At 40.9% G+C, this 16,769-nt stretch overlaps 6 non-coding genes across 6 annotated transcripts; 2 read left to right on the top strand and 4 right to left on the bottom strand.

The window, feature by feature from the left end:
• Positions 1-2,231: 2,231 nt before the first annotated feature.
• trnai-uau (transfer RNA isoleucine (anticodon UAU)) lies at positions 2,232-2,325 on the bottom strand. Its single transcript has 2 exons — positions 2,288-2,325; positions 2,232-2,267 (listed from the first exon to the last, which is right to left on the bottom strand). It is a non-coding gene; the product is annotated as a tRNA-Ile (tRNA).
• A 7,000-nt stretch (positions 2,326-9,325) lies between these two features.
• On the bottom strand, positions 9,326-9,398 carry trnak-uuu (transfer RNA lysine (anticodon UUU)). Its single transcript has one exon. It is a non-coding gene; the product is annotated as a tRNA-Lys (tRNA).
• Positions 9,399-10,487: 1,089 nt separating this feature from the next.
• Positions 10,488-10,559, bottom strand: trnaa-cgc (transfer RNA alanine (anticodon CGC)). Its single transcript has one exon. It is a non-coding gene; the product is annotated as a tRNA-Ala (tRNA).
• Positions 10,560-12,197: 1,638 nt separating this feature from the next.
• trnak-uuu (transfer RNA lysine (anticodon UUU)) lies at positions 12,198-12,270 on the bottom strand. Its single transcript has one exon. It is a non-coding gene; the product is annotated as a tRNA-Lys (tRNA).
• Positions 12,271-13,802: 1,532 nt separating this feature from the next.
• Positions 13,803-13,874, top strand: trnaa-ugc (transfer RNA alanine (anticodon UGC)). Its single transcript has one exon. It is a non-coding gene; the product is annotated as a tRNA-Ala (tRNA).
• A 1,267-nt stretch (positions 13,875-15,141) lies between these two features.
• On the top strand, positions 15,142-15,214 carry trnak-uuu (transfer RNA lysine (anticodon UUU)). Its single transcript has one exon. It is a non-coding gene; the product is annotated as a tRNA-Lys (tRNA).
• Positions 15,215-16,769: the final 1,555 nt, after the last annotated feature.

Raw genomic sequence — 16,769 nt, 5'->3', positions numbered from 1 at the left:
TATCTAATGATGTCCCTCAAACATTTTGTAATATCTCTGGGAGTGTATACAGTAGAAGCCTGGTTAACTGCTTAAATTCAAACTAAACAGGACTATGGGAATGAGATTTGATTTTGAACTGGGATTTAAATAAATAGGAACGCTGCACTACATTGTGCTTTATGTAAGACAAAAGGTGGGCTTCCTGTGTTTTCGATAACTCAGTTGTAAGAGCGGAGGAATATAGTGGAAACAGCAGGGAACTCTTTGTTCTCTGGTTTGAATCTGGCTGGAAGAAAGGTGTTTTTTATGTTCTTTAATCAAAAAGTGAACATTTTTCATTTACTTAGTTGTCCAGCAAAAGCTGAGTAAACGGTGAAGCAGAGCCTCTTGTTCTGAATTCTTCTAACATTGTCTAGGCTTGTAGACTCCTCACTCTTCCTAAAACAAAGTGCCGCAGATAAAGATACAGTACTTGTCGGGAGTTTAGTTCAGTGGTAGAGCACATACAGTACAGTACCTCGCATGTATGTGACTGTTTTCAATCGCTGGCGTCTCCACTCTGGATTTCTTCCTAAGCGCGATATCTTTCCTTACTTGTGTGTGAATTTCAGTGCGACACATAAACCCTTTGTCTGTTTTATAAATATTCTATTTTAAATCAGTTAAAACAAAAAAAGTACTAATTACATACACGTAGAAAACACATGTATTTAATTTGAAAATGTGGGCAATGTATTACAAGTTGTGGAGCTGAGCTCACAGTAGAGCAGTTGATATCGTTAAACCACGTATTGTTTTTAAATGACGCTACTAAGCACTGGCACGGTGTTTGTGCAGTCCTACCCAAGCTTTCTATCGACTGGATGAGTCTCCTGTTCCATCTCCAATTCTTTCCGCACATTTCACCTGTTTCACCACCGTTATCATTAGACTATAGCCACTAATACGAGAATACTGTTCTGAAAGACTGTCTTAAATAATAATGTTGAAAAGGGTAATGATAAGAGTTTTTTTCATTAAGGTAACCATACATTTGCCTGTATAGTACAACTTATTATCTGTATCCGCAAATCCCCAATATTAATGCTGTCTCCTGAGAAACACAAGTGTAGAGTCAAATCATATTAAATAATACAACAAAACTATTCAATTAACACCCCTATGTGACAGAACACATTTAAGACTTATACCCTTTTAAATATGTATTTCCTTCATTTCAGTTCTGTCCCCGGGATACCTGAAAATTCATTATAGTATAATAAAGTCTGTGCATGCATTACCTGTAATACAGCTACTAATACAGATAACATTAAATTCATTATTAAGATATTACACTTTATTAATAAAATATGTATTGATAAAATTCCTTGTGAATAATTGTAGTGTCTGGAAAGCAATTGTTCATTACTTAATGACGATATTATTTCCACTACATTCAGGACAGTTCCAATGTAATCTATTGTTCCGCTTAGTCTGCTTAGTCTCCTACTTTAGTAATGTCTAATGGGCAGCAGCTGTTATTTTAGGTTTGTTGCAATTGAGAACAGGTTTGCTACAGAGCTGCTGACAAATTTCAGCAGCCAGTGTGTTGCAACTGACCCGTTGTAGCTACCAATCAGCAGCAAGGAGAAAAAACAACATTAGTTTTGCCTTTTTTTTAAAAAAAAAAGGAAAACCGAGTAGTAGTTTATGTGGTAATTTCAGGTACAATGTATGAACTAAAGTTAACTAGTCCCACAGTAATGCGTGGGATCCTATCAACAGAAAAAAAAAAGTTGTAACCCGAAAACACAACAAAACGAGAAGTCTCCCGGGAACCTAGGTAAATCCCTGTAGTAGTCTAGCAAATATAAAAAAACAACCAAACGCAACAACTTTAAAAGAAAAAGAACATTCAGAACAAATCTGGGGAACAACAAAAACACAGAATCTAATGCGAGAGCTTTATCAAGTCTTCAGTGCTCCTCTTGTCTCAGTAGACCTCTCATATATTTGTGTACAGGTCAACTGGAGGTACACAGCTGATAGTAATTTAAGTAGGGACCTGCGTCAGCCTGCGTGGGCTGCAAATGGAAAAGTATAGGTTTATTCCATGCTGAAAATAGAAGTAAACACAACGTTTCAGCTGTGGAGCCTTCTTTGATTGTGACTCGAAATAAACCTTTACTTGTTCGTTTGATGTTAATTTATCTCCACCAAATACCTAAGAGTATCTAAACTCAACAGTTGCTTTCAGTAGCTAAAGACACTGCTCCAGGTGAGGCTTGAACTCACAACCTCGGCATAACTCCGCTGTGCACTGCTGTATAAGAACCGCGCGCTGACCGATTGCGCCACTGGAGCTATGCAAGTTGTGCTCCTCATACAGACTGACGCTGCAGAAACACAGGGTGAAAACGGTTTCGGTTGTGGATCCATCTCCACATGGGGAAAAGGAACAGTAAAATAGCAAGGAAAATACAAGAAAAGAAACTGAAAGAATTGTGCTAACAGCAAAGGGGGACGGAGGGAGGTGGCCGGAAAAGTAAATCAACCCGGCGGATTATTTGTAGCGACATTTTTTGTCAATCAACACACGGATTTCTCTTCATGTGCCTTAAACTGTGCAGTTTGTATTTTCGTTGTAGATAGGTTTCTTCAGACGTCCAGTAAAGTGACAATAATGGAGAACTAGCTGACGCACCCCGTCGTGAAGACCCTCTGTAAGGTGATTACACGTTTCAATTTCAAGTCGCCTCCTTTACACTCAATTGCAGCCCCGAAACTGAGAGAAAGCATGAGAAATGGCTTCAATTTCAATGTGAAAGTGCAGTACAGGCTCGATGGCTTCACATCTCCCATCAATCAAATAAAATTGCAGTAAAGCGATCTAAATATGACTCTTAAGTACTGGGAAAGATGATTATTTTGAGCGTGCCTCCAAGGGTCTGCTACGAGGCTTAAGTTGGCTTCTTATTCGCCAGCTTCTTATGCGTGTTTTTCGTTCCACCTTAAATGGTGCTGCTGTGATGTTATGTCGCCTTTCGCCTGTAGATGGCTCTCTTCGATCAGTACTAATCCGGCTGGAATACTGAATACGGAATAGTGAATTCCTTCACTGAAAAGGAATATCCAAATAAATAGCGACTGTCCAAATTATATTTTTGTATGGAATATATTTCAGAAAATCGCAAACCAATTTTAAAAACTCACCACAACACGGACTTACACTGGGAAAAGGTGATTGCACTTTCTGCTTATTGCTACGGCCTTCCCCCCGATTATGAAAATGTCTCACAGTTCTGACACCGACGTGTGAAAGACAATGTAACAGACTATCAAAATCCTGAATTACAAGAAATTTTAATGCACCAGTTTTTTAAATATGACCCTCTGATCCTGGCATGTCAGTATACATTTCGAAAAAGTATGGCACCAATCGCACGAATTGCAATGGCACAAATTGTTGAGAATATCACTGACCTTGCCGATATTTGCAGGGGATACGAATGTTTTGCACATGTTGAACTACAACACGTAAAAATTGAGCTTCTTAGTCAATATCACCGGGAATGTCCAATAATGACGAACATCAGTAGCTTCAAGGAAACTTTGACTCGCACATGGAGTTTTATCTTCAAATGGAGGGTGGGAGAATTTATTTGTACTCTCGTTGCTCATTAGCTAAACTATTTTAAAAAATATGACACAGATTTTTTCGAGAAACTTGTAATCGCCTTAAAGAGAGTCTTCTTGAAGATGTGCACCAGCTAGCTCTCCACTGTCAATTGACAGGACTTGAGAAGAAACTGTTCCCATACAACCAACATACAAATTACACATCTTAAGGAACATGAAGAGAAATCCGTGTACTAAATAACATAAAACTGTCGCTGCAAATTATCACCAAGCTGTTTTATGTGTCTGACCACCTCTTTCCTACTTTGCAGCGAGCACAAATCTTTCTGTTTCTTCATCGCAATTTTACTGTCTCTTTCCCCCATGTGGAGATGGATCCACAGCTGAAACTTTAGGTCAGTTCCTGTTACTCTGTCCGATTGAAAGAGCTGTATTAAAGGCACTCCCATCTCTGCAGGAAAGTTATTGCTGCTCTCAACACAATATACTGCAGCCAAATATAGCGATACTGTCACTGCCTGTGGGCCACGTGTTCCTGCTGTCAGTCTATAATGTCATGTTCATCCACACCCAGAAACATTACTGCTGGAGCACAAGAGTTATAGAGGCGCAGTCCATAGAGCAAGAATCTCTTAATCTCAGAACTGTGGGTTCAGCCCCCACATTGGGTCCCTCTGTGTCAATTTGATCCCCCCAATCCTCCTAGCATGACCTGATGGCGTAACAGTGATACCCAGTACCCAGCGTAATTCAGCTTTCTTTCCACTTGATTCAGATTTTGATCTGAAATCATCAGCCGAACAAGAGTTTGTCTAAATCGAGGGAGATCTGCTCACAAGCAAGTATTAAACACTTCAGCATTTTCTGTTCGAATACCACACTTTGTCAAAACACTGCCGTTTCGTAAGCTAATAAGTAACGGTTTTTGAGCACGCATTGTATTGTTAATGCTTATATTAAAAAAGCATAAATTCACATAGTGGAATTTGGACTGAACAAAGTAGTCCAGCCCTTTTACAACATTACATACCCACTGATTAAAGCTTAAAACTATAGCAACAGGAGTAGCAATAATGGCAACAACATGTTTGGAGCTCGGCATTTCATTTATTCTGCGGAAACGTATCGGAATGAACTGCCCGAGATAAAAGAGTAATTGCGGCTTCAGATCGTTTTTACAGAGCATTGCGTTGTTCATGCTGACTACACGCATTACATTTGTCATTTACTGCAAGCGTTGCTTTTCCAGGTTTTTCTGAAATTCCTCGCATTTGAGCCAGCACTAAAATATTTCATTCCCGTCGCTGAATACATCGTGGAAACGATATTTGGAACGGAATGTTGTCACTCATGAAACCTCTTTGTTATTCGGTTCTGAAGTTTGAAAATGAAAATAAAACGGGGGTCACTTCATAGGCTTGAAAGAAGTCCAAGCAGCATAAAAACCCGCGAATTCTCACAAAGGCTGCACCTTTCTTCTGCTGCTGTTATAAATCAGCCTTAAACATTTGAATACATACCTTACTGCTGCTAATCACATTCACGTGTTTACGAAGCTTTTTTCTGTCCGTTATGTTTTTGCTAAGCAGTTTCTCCGTTTTCCTCGTACTGTGATTGTCAGCGAGCACAACAAGACTGAAACAGTGTAAAGGCAGGTAAAAAAGACAGGGTAAAACGCCTGATTGTCGGGAGTGGGATTTGAACCCGTGCCTCTATTTGGAGAGTGAAACACGAATATGTGAATTTGCGGTTTTAAACCGCTCGACTATCCTGAAGAAATAAGTGCTGGCTGCACCAGTCGCATCCGATCTTCCGTAATTTTAGGACGATTGATACGACTGGACGAACACAATTTGTGGCGTTTAGTATGACATGGAAAACGGTACCGGAGCATTCGGGTCCGGACTACCAGACTCAGAAACAGTTTTTACCCCCGCACTATCAAACTATCAAACTCCCAGCCTCTCTCCTCACCTCTCACCTATGATCTGAACCTCACAGTGCCTTCTTTCTTACCAAAAACCCAAATACACATTGAAAATCTACCTCTACCATACATGTCAAAAGCTCACTCCCCATCATTTCTATCCCTTTATTTCATTCTTTTGATGCATGTTTTTGCACATAACCTGTTACCCTTTTGTTGTTTTGCACACTGCCTGTTGTTGTTTTTTGCACATCGGCTGTTGTCTCTGTCTTTCTTTTGTTATACAATTGTATTGTTGTGTTTTTTTCTTTGTACTACTTATGTCCGAGAGCTAGCTACAGTAAATAGCATTTCGTTATACCATATACCTGTGTATGAGTATAATGACAATAAACTTGGACTTGAACTTGAACTTGACATAGTCTTGCAGGCAGTATATTATTTTATCGTTTACTCGTTTAAAAAAACATGGTCTTCTCGTTCCTAAGTCAGATTTTTAATGCTTTCGAACGTTACTTCCAACCTGGACTGACAGCTCACCCGATCTGTTTGTGATCAGACCATGGAGTCGGGGGCTGTACCAAGCGCACGTTCCTTCCCAATGCTGAGGCGATCATTCGGAAGATGGGTGTGAAGAGAGACAAGCTTTGTCGACTAAAAAACAAGGCAGGATATGCACGAATACTAAACACTGGCGACAGTTATGCTCTCTTACTATTGAGACTCTTACATTGCGAGTTTTTTTGAAGACTTTGAAACTGAAGGAAAGTGGAGACAAATGAAACAGGCACGGGTGGGGTGTACCCACGATCTTCGGTTTACAAAACCGACGCCCTACCACTTGGCCACCGCACCTTCGAGGAAATATGGGAATAATGTTGTTCAAATTATTTTTTTCTGAATCTGGTTTACATCGCCTGGAGGCAGCAACAACAATAAAAGGGATACTTAACAAGGAGATACGCTGTAGCAGTGCGACTCCAACAGATGCTCCTGAAGAGGCTGGAGGTTTAAGCCAGCTCCTTAGAGCACTCGGCCACGTTACTCTCAACAGCGGCTCTTCAGCTCTTGTTGTTTGACCTAGTGTTTTTATAACGCGTGGAATTGACCGCAGCTTCGTTTTCTGAGATGCTTTCTCTCACGTGGTGAAATCTCGACCTCTTTGGCATCTCTGGCTATAGTTCTTCTGTAGAGCAGGCTTTCACACCTCTGCTTTTAGTGCCCTTGAAGTCATTTTATTTTTACAGGAAGACGCATTCCCTAACGATCTCTCCTGTTTTAGAAATGCTTCATAAGGCGTGTTTGATTCAACGGACAAACAGTATACTAATTGTACAATGCAGATTTATGCGGCATTCGTACTGGATTTGAGTGGGATTCTGAAATACTTCTTGCAAAGGTATTCAGACTTTCTTGAACCTATAATAAAAAAACAGACCTGAAACTCCCTAACTTCCAATCTCTGATGTTGCTGTCCTTAAACTCGGACGTGATGTTCTGCAGACGTGTGCATAATGTCCTGTTTTCTTACAGTGTAGACATTTTGCTGTTCACGCTCCGCATTCATCTGCTTTGTGCATTGTTAGTCCGCACCTGTAACATGTAATGTCAGCCGTCCCCTGTTCTTCTATATCTCTAGCACGACTGCGTCCGGCTGCTCGGCTTTTGTTTGTAAAGTTTGAGCGAGCGCCCCGTTCAGTGTCACTTTGTCACTGTGGTCAGAAAGCATTCTTGATTCTGCTTGAGCTGCTTCATGAATTCTAGCGACTGTAAGAGCTCTTTCTAAAGTCAGCCCTTCCTCCTGCAGCAATTTATAGTCTCTTATGTGCACATTTTTCCACAAGTTGATATCTTAACATGTCAGTTTCCAATACTCCAAAGTCACAGGATTTAGCCAGTTCTCTTAGTGCAGTCACGAAAGCAACAACAGATTCGTCCTGAGACTAAGTTCTCTGCCTAAATTTATGCCGTTCCAAAACCACTTTTCTCCGCGGTGTAAAGTAAGCGTCTAAGGCAGCTACAGTCTGTTCATATGTACCTTTTTCTCCAGGGAGGTTGGCGAAAATCCGCTGCACGGGAGCCCCGATACAGTGCAGTAGTGTAGCCCGTCTTATGGCATCCTGAGCTTCTGTAGATCCACTGGCTATTTAAAAAAATCTGTACGACTCCATCCATATCTTGTATTCCGTATACAAATCCGGAGGTCCGAGGTTCAGTAGAAATGGTGGAAAAAGCTGAGCATAAGCAAAGCTTCTCGGCGCGGCTACCATATCTTCCATGGCGCAAGCTAAACGAAAAGTCCGAAAATTCAGAAGTTCGTTTCTACCAGCAAGATAACTAAAATCAGCAGTGTTCTGCTCGCTTTGAGTCCGTTAACCACTCATCTCTCGTCGCCATAAATGTTGTGTATCTTAATAAAGAGACGTTTTCATATTATTTTAACTATTTTATTAACTACACAGATCACGCCCTTACACCATATATTCCCGCCTTCTACTCTCTCGTTCTGTTGTCTCGCGATCTCTACTCACTATACTACATTTAGCATGACTTCTTGTTGCAGTTGAGCTCAAAGCTGGAGATGATCTCCATATTCTACCGCCGTAACTAGTCCGAAACGTAGTACACAGTACACACTTTTTAAGTGAACTCAGGTTGTTAAAAAATTAAACCAGCGCCCTGTCACAGAAACGTACCCCAGTCTCCCGCGCAACAAGCGGGGGTACTCAGCACTATACTAAAGAGGAGCGCTTGTCTGCAGCTGAGCGTCAGCTCTGTTTACTGTCAGCAGTCATTTCCTCATTTCCAAATACTTTTTCACCTGCTTTCAGCTTTTAAAGACGGTCATAAACGCTCAAGAAGTAATTAATGTCAGTTGGAAGTCTGTTTCTGTTGTCTCAGCTCTTGATAAAGAAAAGCCGTGCATGGGAGACTCCCTCTCTGAAGAAGTTTGCCGTCACCCTGCGAGGGAGAAGAGCCATCAATCACCGAGGCAACTACTGAGACAGTTAACATTAAACACGTGAAATGCGAGATGTTGTGATTTTTTTCCCGCTTAAGGCTTCTATCGTTTCTACTCTAACGAGAAAGACCTCTTTATTAGAAGTGAGATTTTAACAAACGTCTCCAGGGTTAACTGCGACCTGAACGCAACGCCTTAGACCACCAGCCATCTGGCCTGTGGTACTTAGAGCAGTGCTCAATAAAAATGATCAAAAACCGAAAGCGCTTCTTATGCGGATCAGTATATTCCGATACCACTGGTTCTGCAGAAGAAATAAGAAAAGCCGAACTCAAAGCAGTGTGTTGCCATTACGGGTACTCTGCGGCTGCTTTAAGATCTACTCACACCGTGTTGCCATTAAGGCTACCTAGTTAAAAAAAAACTTATCGTCATCTTTTTGAACGTGATTATTAGACACCCGTTAAATCTCCACCGAGGTTTCTTGAGAGATCGTTCAGCGAGCGAGTATTAAACTACGTCGCTTCCAACCTCTGCTCTCACTGTAAACTCGGACGTGATGTTCTGCAGATGTGCAGTGTGCCTTTCCTCTTGTCGTATTCGAGAGTACTCACTATGTGAGCTCCTCACTGCGTGTTCTGTACTCTACTGTGATTTAATTTAGATGATTACGGGGAGTAGAGTGACAAGATCTACTTGAACATTTTCGGTTTGTGAAATGAAACACTAAATACACTACTGTAAATACAAGTAATGGACATTTAAAATAAACACAGTACAGCTAGAACAGTGAAAGATAAAAGACTATTTAGAATGACATTTAAGAACAGCACAACCGCCCGAACAGGGACTTGAACCCTGGGCCCTCAGATTAAAAGTCTGATGCTCTACCGACTGAGCTATCCGGGCTCTGAAAGAAAATCGACACTGTCGGGATCCTCGCAAGTCACGTGTCTCTTGTTCCGAAGAGCAGTCATACCTGACCCGTCTGGAATGACCACTGACAGACTTTATTATGAAGCGACGGCACCACTCCCAGTAGAATGAGTGAGAAATACAGCATGACATGGGTAGTTAAGGGGCTCCCACAATCCATCTTTCCTCACATTACTGATTTTTTTCAATAGCATTTGGACCTTTTTTCACATTCAGATTTTTTTCTCATTTAATAAAATCTTTTAATCAACAACATTAAAAAGAAAACAAATGGATCATTTTTTGGAACAATAATTTAAAAAAATCTTTCAATGCCTTGGTTGTATACGTGTGCACACCCTTTATAAAGGGAGTTGCAACAGTGCTGAAATATAAAGAGCATTTCTGTAGAGAAAACAGCATTTTTTCTGCCTTGATGTTAAGCTTAGGGAGCCTGTCTTTTAGAAATTCTATTTCTTCACACCCTGCACAGCCTCCCGACAGACTAACGAATATTTTTGGGAGAAATTGGCTCACACACCGGAAGACACTAACGTTTATTTACGTTAGAGTATGTGAATAACAGTTTAACCGAAAAAGTTTGTAATTGTGATTTTGTTAAAATTTAATAAATCGTCTATCATCAGTAAGTAATTATTAAGAAATTGTTTTATTTCATAAACTATAAGACAATTTAGAAAGTTTATAGGTCATAAACGTCGCTTATGTTCTTTTAACTCTAGCGTTCAGGATCCAAACCCAGGTGCGGACGGTTGTGTTTCTTGAATCTCTTGTAATCATCAAAAGTCGATGTGTAGTCCTTCAGTACTTTCTCGAGTTGTGCCATGGATATTTTATACGATCAATACTTGTCATGCTCTTTTGCATTTTCCTTAACTAAATTAGTTCAAATAATTTAGGATTTAACAGAACTAAATGAGGTACATTTAAAACAGCAGCGCAACTCTGCAGCACGTCGAGTGTGCCTGCATTTAATTGTGTAAACCTGGCTCTCTCTGAACACGAGCAAAGAGTTCTCACTCAACAGAAGATTGCGATGTGAGTACTGTAATATAAAGCACCTGGAGATGCCAGGGATTGAACCCGGGACCTCATACATGCGAAGCATGCGCTCTACCACTGAGCTACATCCCCGATGAAAAAGTTTACGGAACAGACTTAGAGATGTGCAAATGCTCACTGATCACACCACTCACGAAGAATGCCTGCAGTTTCCCACTTTCGCGTTTCTTCTACTACAGAGTAAATTCATAGGAATGAAAAAATAAGGAAGGAAAAATAATCGCATCGAAGCTTCAAGAGGCTGGGCACAAATTAATCTGTTATTTTTGCATCCAGTTACATGGGCGACGGTGGTTGATTCCCAGACGGGGGAGTGCTTTTTTTTTTCTACCTCCTTACTCGACTGTCCTTCAATTCTATTTTATTTGAAAGCTATTTGCATCTTTTAAGTGCTCTTGATTAAACTATGCATAGAAAAACAGCAGTACTGATGATTTAGTTTAAAAGGGTGAAACAACGCCCCAACCACAGGAATGGTAACAGGAAGGATCGTGTTCTTATTTAATATGTCCTTTTGAGATGTCTTGTCAATGCACACAGGCGGTAGAGCTGAATAATTTACTTTTAGTTCTTTCTATACCAGGAAGAAAGGAGCAGACTTTAACTTTAAGAGGCAAAAATGACACCTTGTCAAAGCTAATATTTATTAAAATGACATCACAACAAAAGAGTGGAGCCTTGAGTGAATAAAGCCTTGAGTGGAGCCTTGAGCTTTCATTGGACGTATGTGTCTCCATAACTTTGTAGGTGAGAGAGAGGATTGTGATAATTTGCAGGTGCTTCTCGGAAGTGCGTTGGTGGTACAGGCGCCTTCCAAATAATTGAGTCGGGTTTGAATCCCAGCCAGTACAAACCCAAATCTTTTCAAGATAATTTGTGGTCCGCTAACACATCTTTTGAAACACTACAACAGGTAACACCCGTGTGAAACATCATGAGCATCTGTTAAACCTCTCTACCTGCCCGTTCCTAGCAGAGACATGCCGAGGCTCTAAAGGGACATTTTGAGCCGTAGAAACATTTTATCATTCCATACTTTCCTGTGCAGTCAGGCCAGTTCCACTTTAACTGCGCCCAACAACGGAGGTCGTTTTGAAAACTACGAGAGTAAAGGCACACTGCACGTCTGCAGAACATCACGTCCGAGTTTAAGGACAGCAACATCAGAGATTGGAAGCTAGGGAGTTTCAGGTCTGTGTTTTTATTATAGGTTCAAAAAAATCTGAATACCTTTTCAAGAAGTATTTCAGAATCCCAGTCAAATCCAGTACGAATGCTGCATAGATCTGCATTGTACAATTAGTATACTGTTTGTCCCTTGAATCAAACACGCCTTATGAAGCATTTCTAAAACAGGAGAGATCGTTAGGGAATGCGTCTTCCTGTAAAAATAAAATGACTTCAAGGGCACTATAAGCAGAGGTGCTCTACAGAAGAACTATAGCCAGAGATGCCAAAGAGGTCGAGATTTCACCAGGTGAGAGAAAGCATCTCAGAAATGAAGTTGCGGTCGTTTCCACGCCTCATAAAACCATGTGGAGTAGAGTGACAAGATCTACTTGAACATTTTCGGTTTGTGAAATGAAACACTAAATGCACTACTGTAAATACAAGTAATGGACATTTAAAATAACCACAGTACAGCTAGAAGAGTGAAAGATGAAAGACTATGTAGAATGACTTTCACAACAGACTTAAGAACAGCACAATCGCCCGAACAGGGACTTGAACCCTGGGCCCTCAGATTAAAAGTCTGATGCTCTACCAACTGAGCTATCCGGGCTCTGAAAGAAGATCGACACTGTCGGGATCCTCGCAATTAACCTGTCTCTTGTGCCGAAGAGCAGTCATACCTGACCCGTCTGGAATGACCACCGACAGACTTTATCCAGAAGCGACGGCACCACTCCCAGTAGAATGAGTGAGAAATACAGCATGACATGGGTAGTTAAGGGGCTCCCACAATCCATCTTTCCTCACATTACTGATTTTTTTTCACATTCAGATTTTTTTCACATTTAATAAAATCTTTTTATCAACAACATTAAAAAGAAAACAAATGGAACATTTTTTGGAACAATAATTAAAAAAATCTTTCAATGCCTTGGTTGTATACGTTTGCACACCCTTTATAAAGGGAGTTGCAACAGTGCTGAAATTTAAAGAGCATTTCTGTAGAGAAAACAGCATTTTTTCTGCCTTGATGTTATAGGGAGCCTGTCTTTTAGAAATTCTATTTCTTAACACCTTGCACAGCCTCCCGACAGACTAACAAATATTTTTTTGGAGAAATTGGCTCACACACCAGAAGACACTAACGTTTATTTACGTTAGAGTATGTACAACTCAGGCTTTAACAAATGTTCATGATGTTTCACACGGGGTGTTACCTGTTGTAGTGTTTCAAAAGATGTGTTAGCGGACCACAAATTATCTTGAAAAGATTTGGGTTTGTACTGGCTGGGATTCAAACCCGACTCAATTATTTGGAAGGCGCCTGTACCACCAACGCACTTCCGAGAAGCACCTGCAAATTATCACAATCCTCTCTCTCACCTACAAAGTTATGGAGACACATACGTCCAATGAAAACTAATTTTATTCACTCAAGGCTCCACTCTTTTGTTGTGATGTCATTTTAGTTGATATTAGCTTTGATAAGGTGTCGTTTTTGCCTCTTAAAGTTAAAGTCAGCTCCTTTGTTCCTGGTATAGAAATAACATGTTCCATCTTTGTTTAAAAACACCACTAAAAGTAAATTATTCAGCTCTAACGCCTGTGTGCATTGACAAGACATCTCAAAAGGACTTATCAAATAAGAACACGATCCTGCTTGTTACCATTCCTGTGGTTGGGGCGTTGTTTCACCCTTTTATGTTCTTCTACAATATTTGCAGACAGGGCTTTATCACTCGAGTTGTACAGAACAAGTGTGCATCGGTCCATGAAAATCATCAGTAGTGCTGTTTTTCTATGCATAGTTTAATCAAGAGCACTTAAAAGATGCAAAAAGCTTTCAAATAAAACAGAATTGAAAGACAGTCGAGTAAGGAGGTAGAAAAAAAGCACTTCCCCGTCTGGGAATTAACCACCGTCGCACGTGTGACTGGATACAAAAATAATAGATTAATTTGTGCCCAGTCTCTTGAAGCTTCAATGCGATTATTTTTCCTTCCTTATTTCTTCATTCCCATGAATTTATTCTGTAGTAGAGGAAACGCGAAAGTGGGAAACTGCAGGCATTCTTCGTGAGTGGTGGATTGTGATCAGTGAGCATCTGCACATCTCTAAGTCTGTTCCTTTACGTTTTTCATTGGGGATGTAGCTCAGTGGTAGAGCGCATGCTTTGCATGTATGAGGTCCCGGGTTCAATCCCTGGCATCTCCAGGTGCTTTATATTACAGTACTCACATTGCAATCTTCTGTTGAGTGAGAACTCTTTCCTTGTGTTCAGAGAGAGCCAGGTTTACACAACTAAATGCAGGCACACTCGACGTGCTGCAGAGTTGCGCTGCTGTTTTAAATGTACCTCATTTAGTTCTGTTAAATCCTAAATTATTTGAACTAACCCTAACCCTAATAATTTAGTTCAAATTCAGGAAATCCAGAGATTGCTTCACACTTGCCGTGGCTGTTGCAGAAAACACCTCTTGAATCTTACCCGGGATTTCTTGAGAGATCATTCAGTGAGCGAATCCTCCTTCTGAACTCCGCACTGTCCTGTACTGCTCTCGTGTAGATGTGAAGCGCAGCCATAAACACACTTTGAACTTTTTCCGTTTGTTAATGAAAATGCAAAAGAGCATGACAAGTATTGATCGTATAAAATATCCATGGCACAACTCGAGAAAGTACTGAAGGACTACACATCGACTTTTGATGATTACAAGAGATTCAAGAAACACAACCGTCCGCACCTGGGTTTGGATCCTGAATGCTAGAGTTAAAAGAACATAACCGACGTTTATGACCTATAAACTCTCTAAATTGTCTTATAATTTATGAAATAAAACACTTTCTTAATAATTACTTACTGATGATAGACGATTTATTGAATTTTAACAAAATCACAATTACAAACTTTTTCGGTTAAACTGTTATTCACATACTCTAACGTAAATAAACGTTAGTGTCTTCCGGTGTGTGAGCCAATTTCTCAAAAAAAATATTTGTTAGTCTGCCGGGAGGCTGTGCAAGGTGTTATAAAATAGAATTTCTAAAAGACATTCTCCCTAAGCTTAAGGCAGAAAAAATGCCGTTTTCTCTACAGAAATGCTCTTTACATTTCAGCACTGTTGCAACTCCCTTTATAAACGCATACAACCAAGGCATTGAAAGTTTTTTTTTTAATTATTGTTCCAAAAAATGTTCCATTTGTTTTCTTTTTAATGTTGTTGATTAAAAGATTTTATTAAATGTGAAAAAAGGTCAAAATGCTATTGAAAAAAATCAGTAATGTGAGGAAAGATGGATTGTGGGAGCCCCTTAACTACCCATGTCATGCTGTATTTCTCTCTCATTCTACTGGAAGTGGTGCCGTGGCTTCTGGATAAAGTCTGTCAGTGGTCATTCCAGACGGGTCAGGTATGACTGCTCTTCGGCACAAGAAACACGTGACTTGCGAGGATCCCGACAGTGTCGACTTTCTTTCAGAGCCCGGATAGCTCAGTCGGTAGAGCATCAGACTTTTAATCTGAGGGCCCAGGGTTCAAGTCCCTGTTCGGGCGGTTGTGCTGTTCTTAAGTCTATTGTGAATGTCATTCTAAATAGTCTCTTATCTTTCACTCTTCTAGCTGTACTGTGGTTATTTTAAATGTCCATTACTTGTATTTACAGTAGTGTATTTAGTTTTTCATTTCACAAACCGAAAATGTTCAAGTAGATCTTGTCACTCTACTCCACGTAATCATCTAAATTAAATCACAGTAGAGTACAGAACACGCAGTGAGGAGCGCACACAGTGAGTACTCTTGAATACGACAAGAGGAAAGGCACACTGCACATCTGCAGAACATCACGTCCGAGTTTACAGTGAGAGCAGAGGTTGGAAGCGACGTAGTTTTTTAATACTCGCTCGCTGAAAGATCTCTCAAGAAACCTCGGTGGAGATTTAACGGGTGTCTAATAATCACGTTCAAAAAGATGACGATAAGTTTTTTTTTTAACTAGGTAGCCTTAATGGCAACACGGTGTGAGTAGATCTTAAAGCAGCTGCAGACAGAGTACCCGTAATGGCAACACACTGCTTTGAGTTCGGCTTTTCTTATTTCTTCTGCAGAACCAGTGGTATCGGAATATACTGATCCGCATAAGAAGCGCTTTCGGGTTCTGATCATTTTTATTGAGCGCTGCTCTAAGTACCACAGGCAAGATGGCTGGTGGTCTAAGGCGTTGCGTTCAGGTCGCAGTTAACCCTGGAGACGTTTGTTAAAATCTCACTTCTAATAAAGAGGTCTTTCTCGTTAGAGTAGAAACGATAGAAGCCTTAAGCGGGAAAAAAATCACAACATCTCGCATTTCACGTGTTTAATGTTAACTGTGTCAGTGGTTGCCTCAGTGATTGATGGCTCTTCTCCCTCGCAGGGTGACGGCAAACTTCTTCAGAGAGGGAGTCTCCCACGCACGGCTTTTCTTTATCAAGAGCTGAGACAACAGAGACAACAGAAACAGACTTCAAACTGACATGAATTACTTCTTGAGCGTTTATGACCGTCTTTAAAAGCTGAGAGCAAGTGAAAAAGTCTTTAGAAATGAGGAAATGACTGCTGACAGTAAACAGAGCTGACGCTCAGCTCCAGACAAGTGCTCCTCGTTAGTATAGTGCTGAGTACCCCCGCTTGTTGCGCGGGAGACTGGGGTACCTTTCTGTGACAGGGCGCTGAAACACACTTAAAAAGTGTGTACTGTGTACTACGTTTCGGACTAGTTACGGCGGTAGAATATGGAGATCATCTCCAGCTTTGAGCTCAACTGCAACAAGAAGTCATGCTAAATGTAGTATTGTAACGCTTACGGCCGACAAGCACTGTGTAAGAGCCAGCGTACCAGAGCGGGTGACGTCACCGCCCTTCCCTGTGATAGCAGGACTACAGCTACTGGGCTGTAGAGAGATCTCTCTTTAGCTCACGGGGCTAGGTCGCTGCAGAGAGACGCGGAAGTCCCGGGTTCGAGCCTCCAGTCGGGATGGGGCCGACCAGATGCGGCAAGGGCGCCTGCCTGAGCCCCCGTTGCGTTACAGTATAGTGAGTAGACATCGCGAGACAACAGAACGAGAGAGTAGAA

This window comes from Lepisosteus oculatus, chromosome 14, assembly GCF_040954835.1.
Source record: "Lepisosteus oculatus isolate fLepOcu1 chromosome 14, fLepOcu1.hap2, whole genome shotgun sequence".
Classification (NCBI taxonomy): domain Eukaryota; kingdom Metazoa; phylum Chordata; class Actinopteri; order Semionotiformes; family Lepisosteidae; genus Lepisosteus; species Lepisosteus oculatus.
This window is presented reverse-complemented; position numbering and strand designations above follow the sequence as displayed.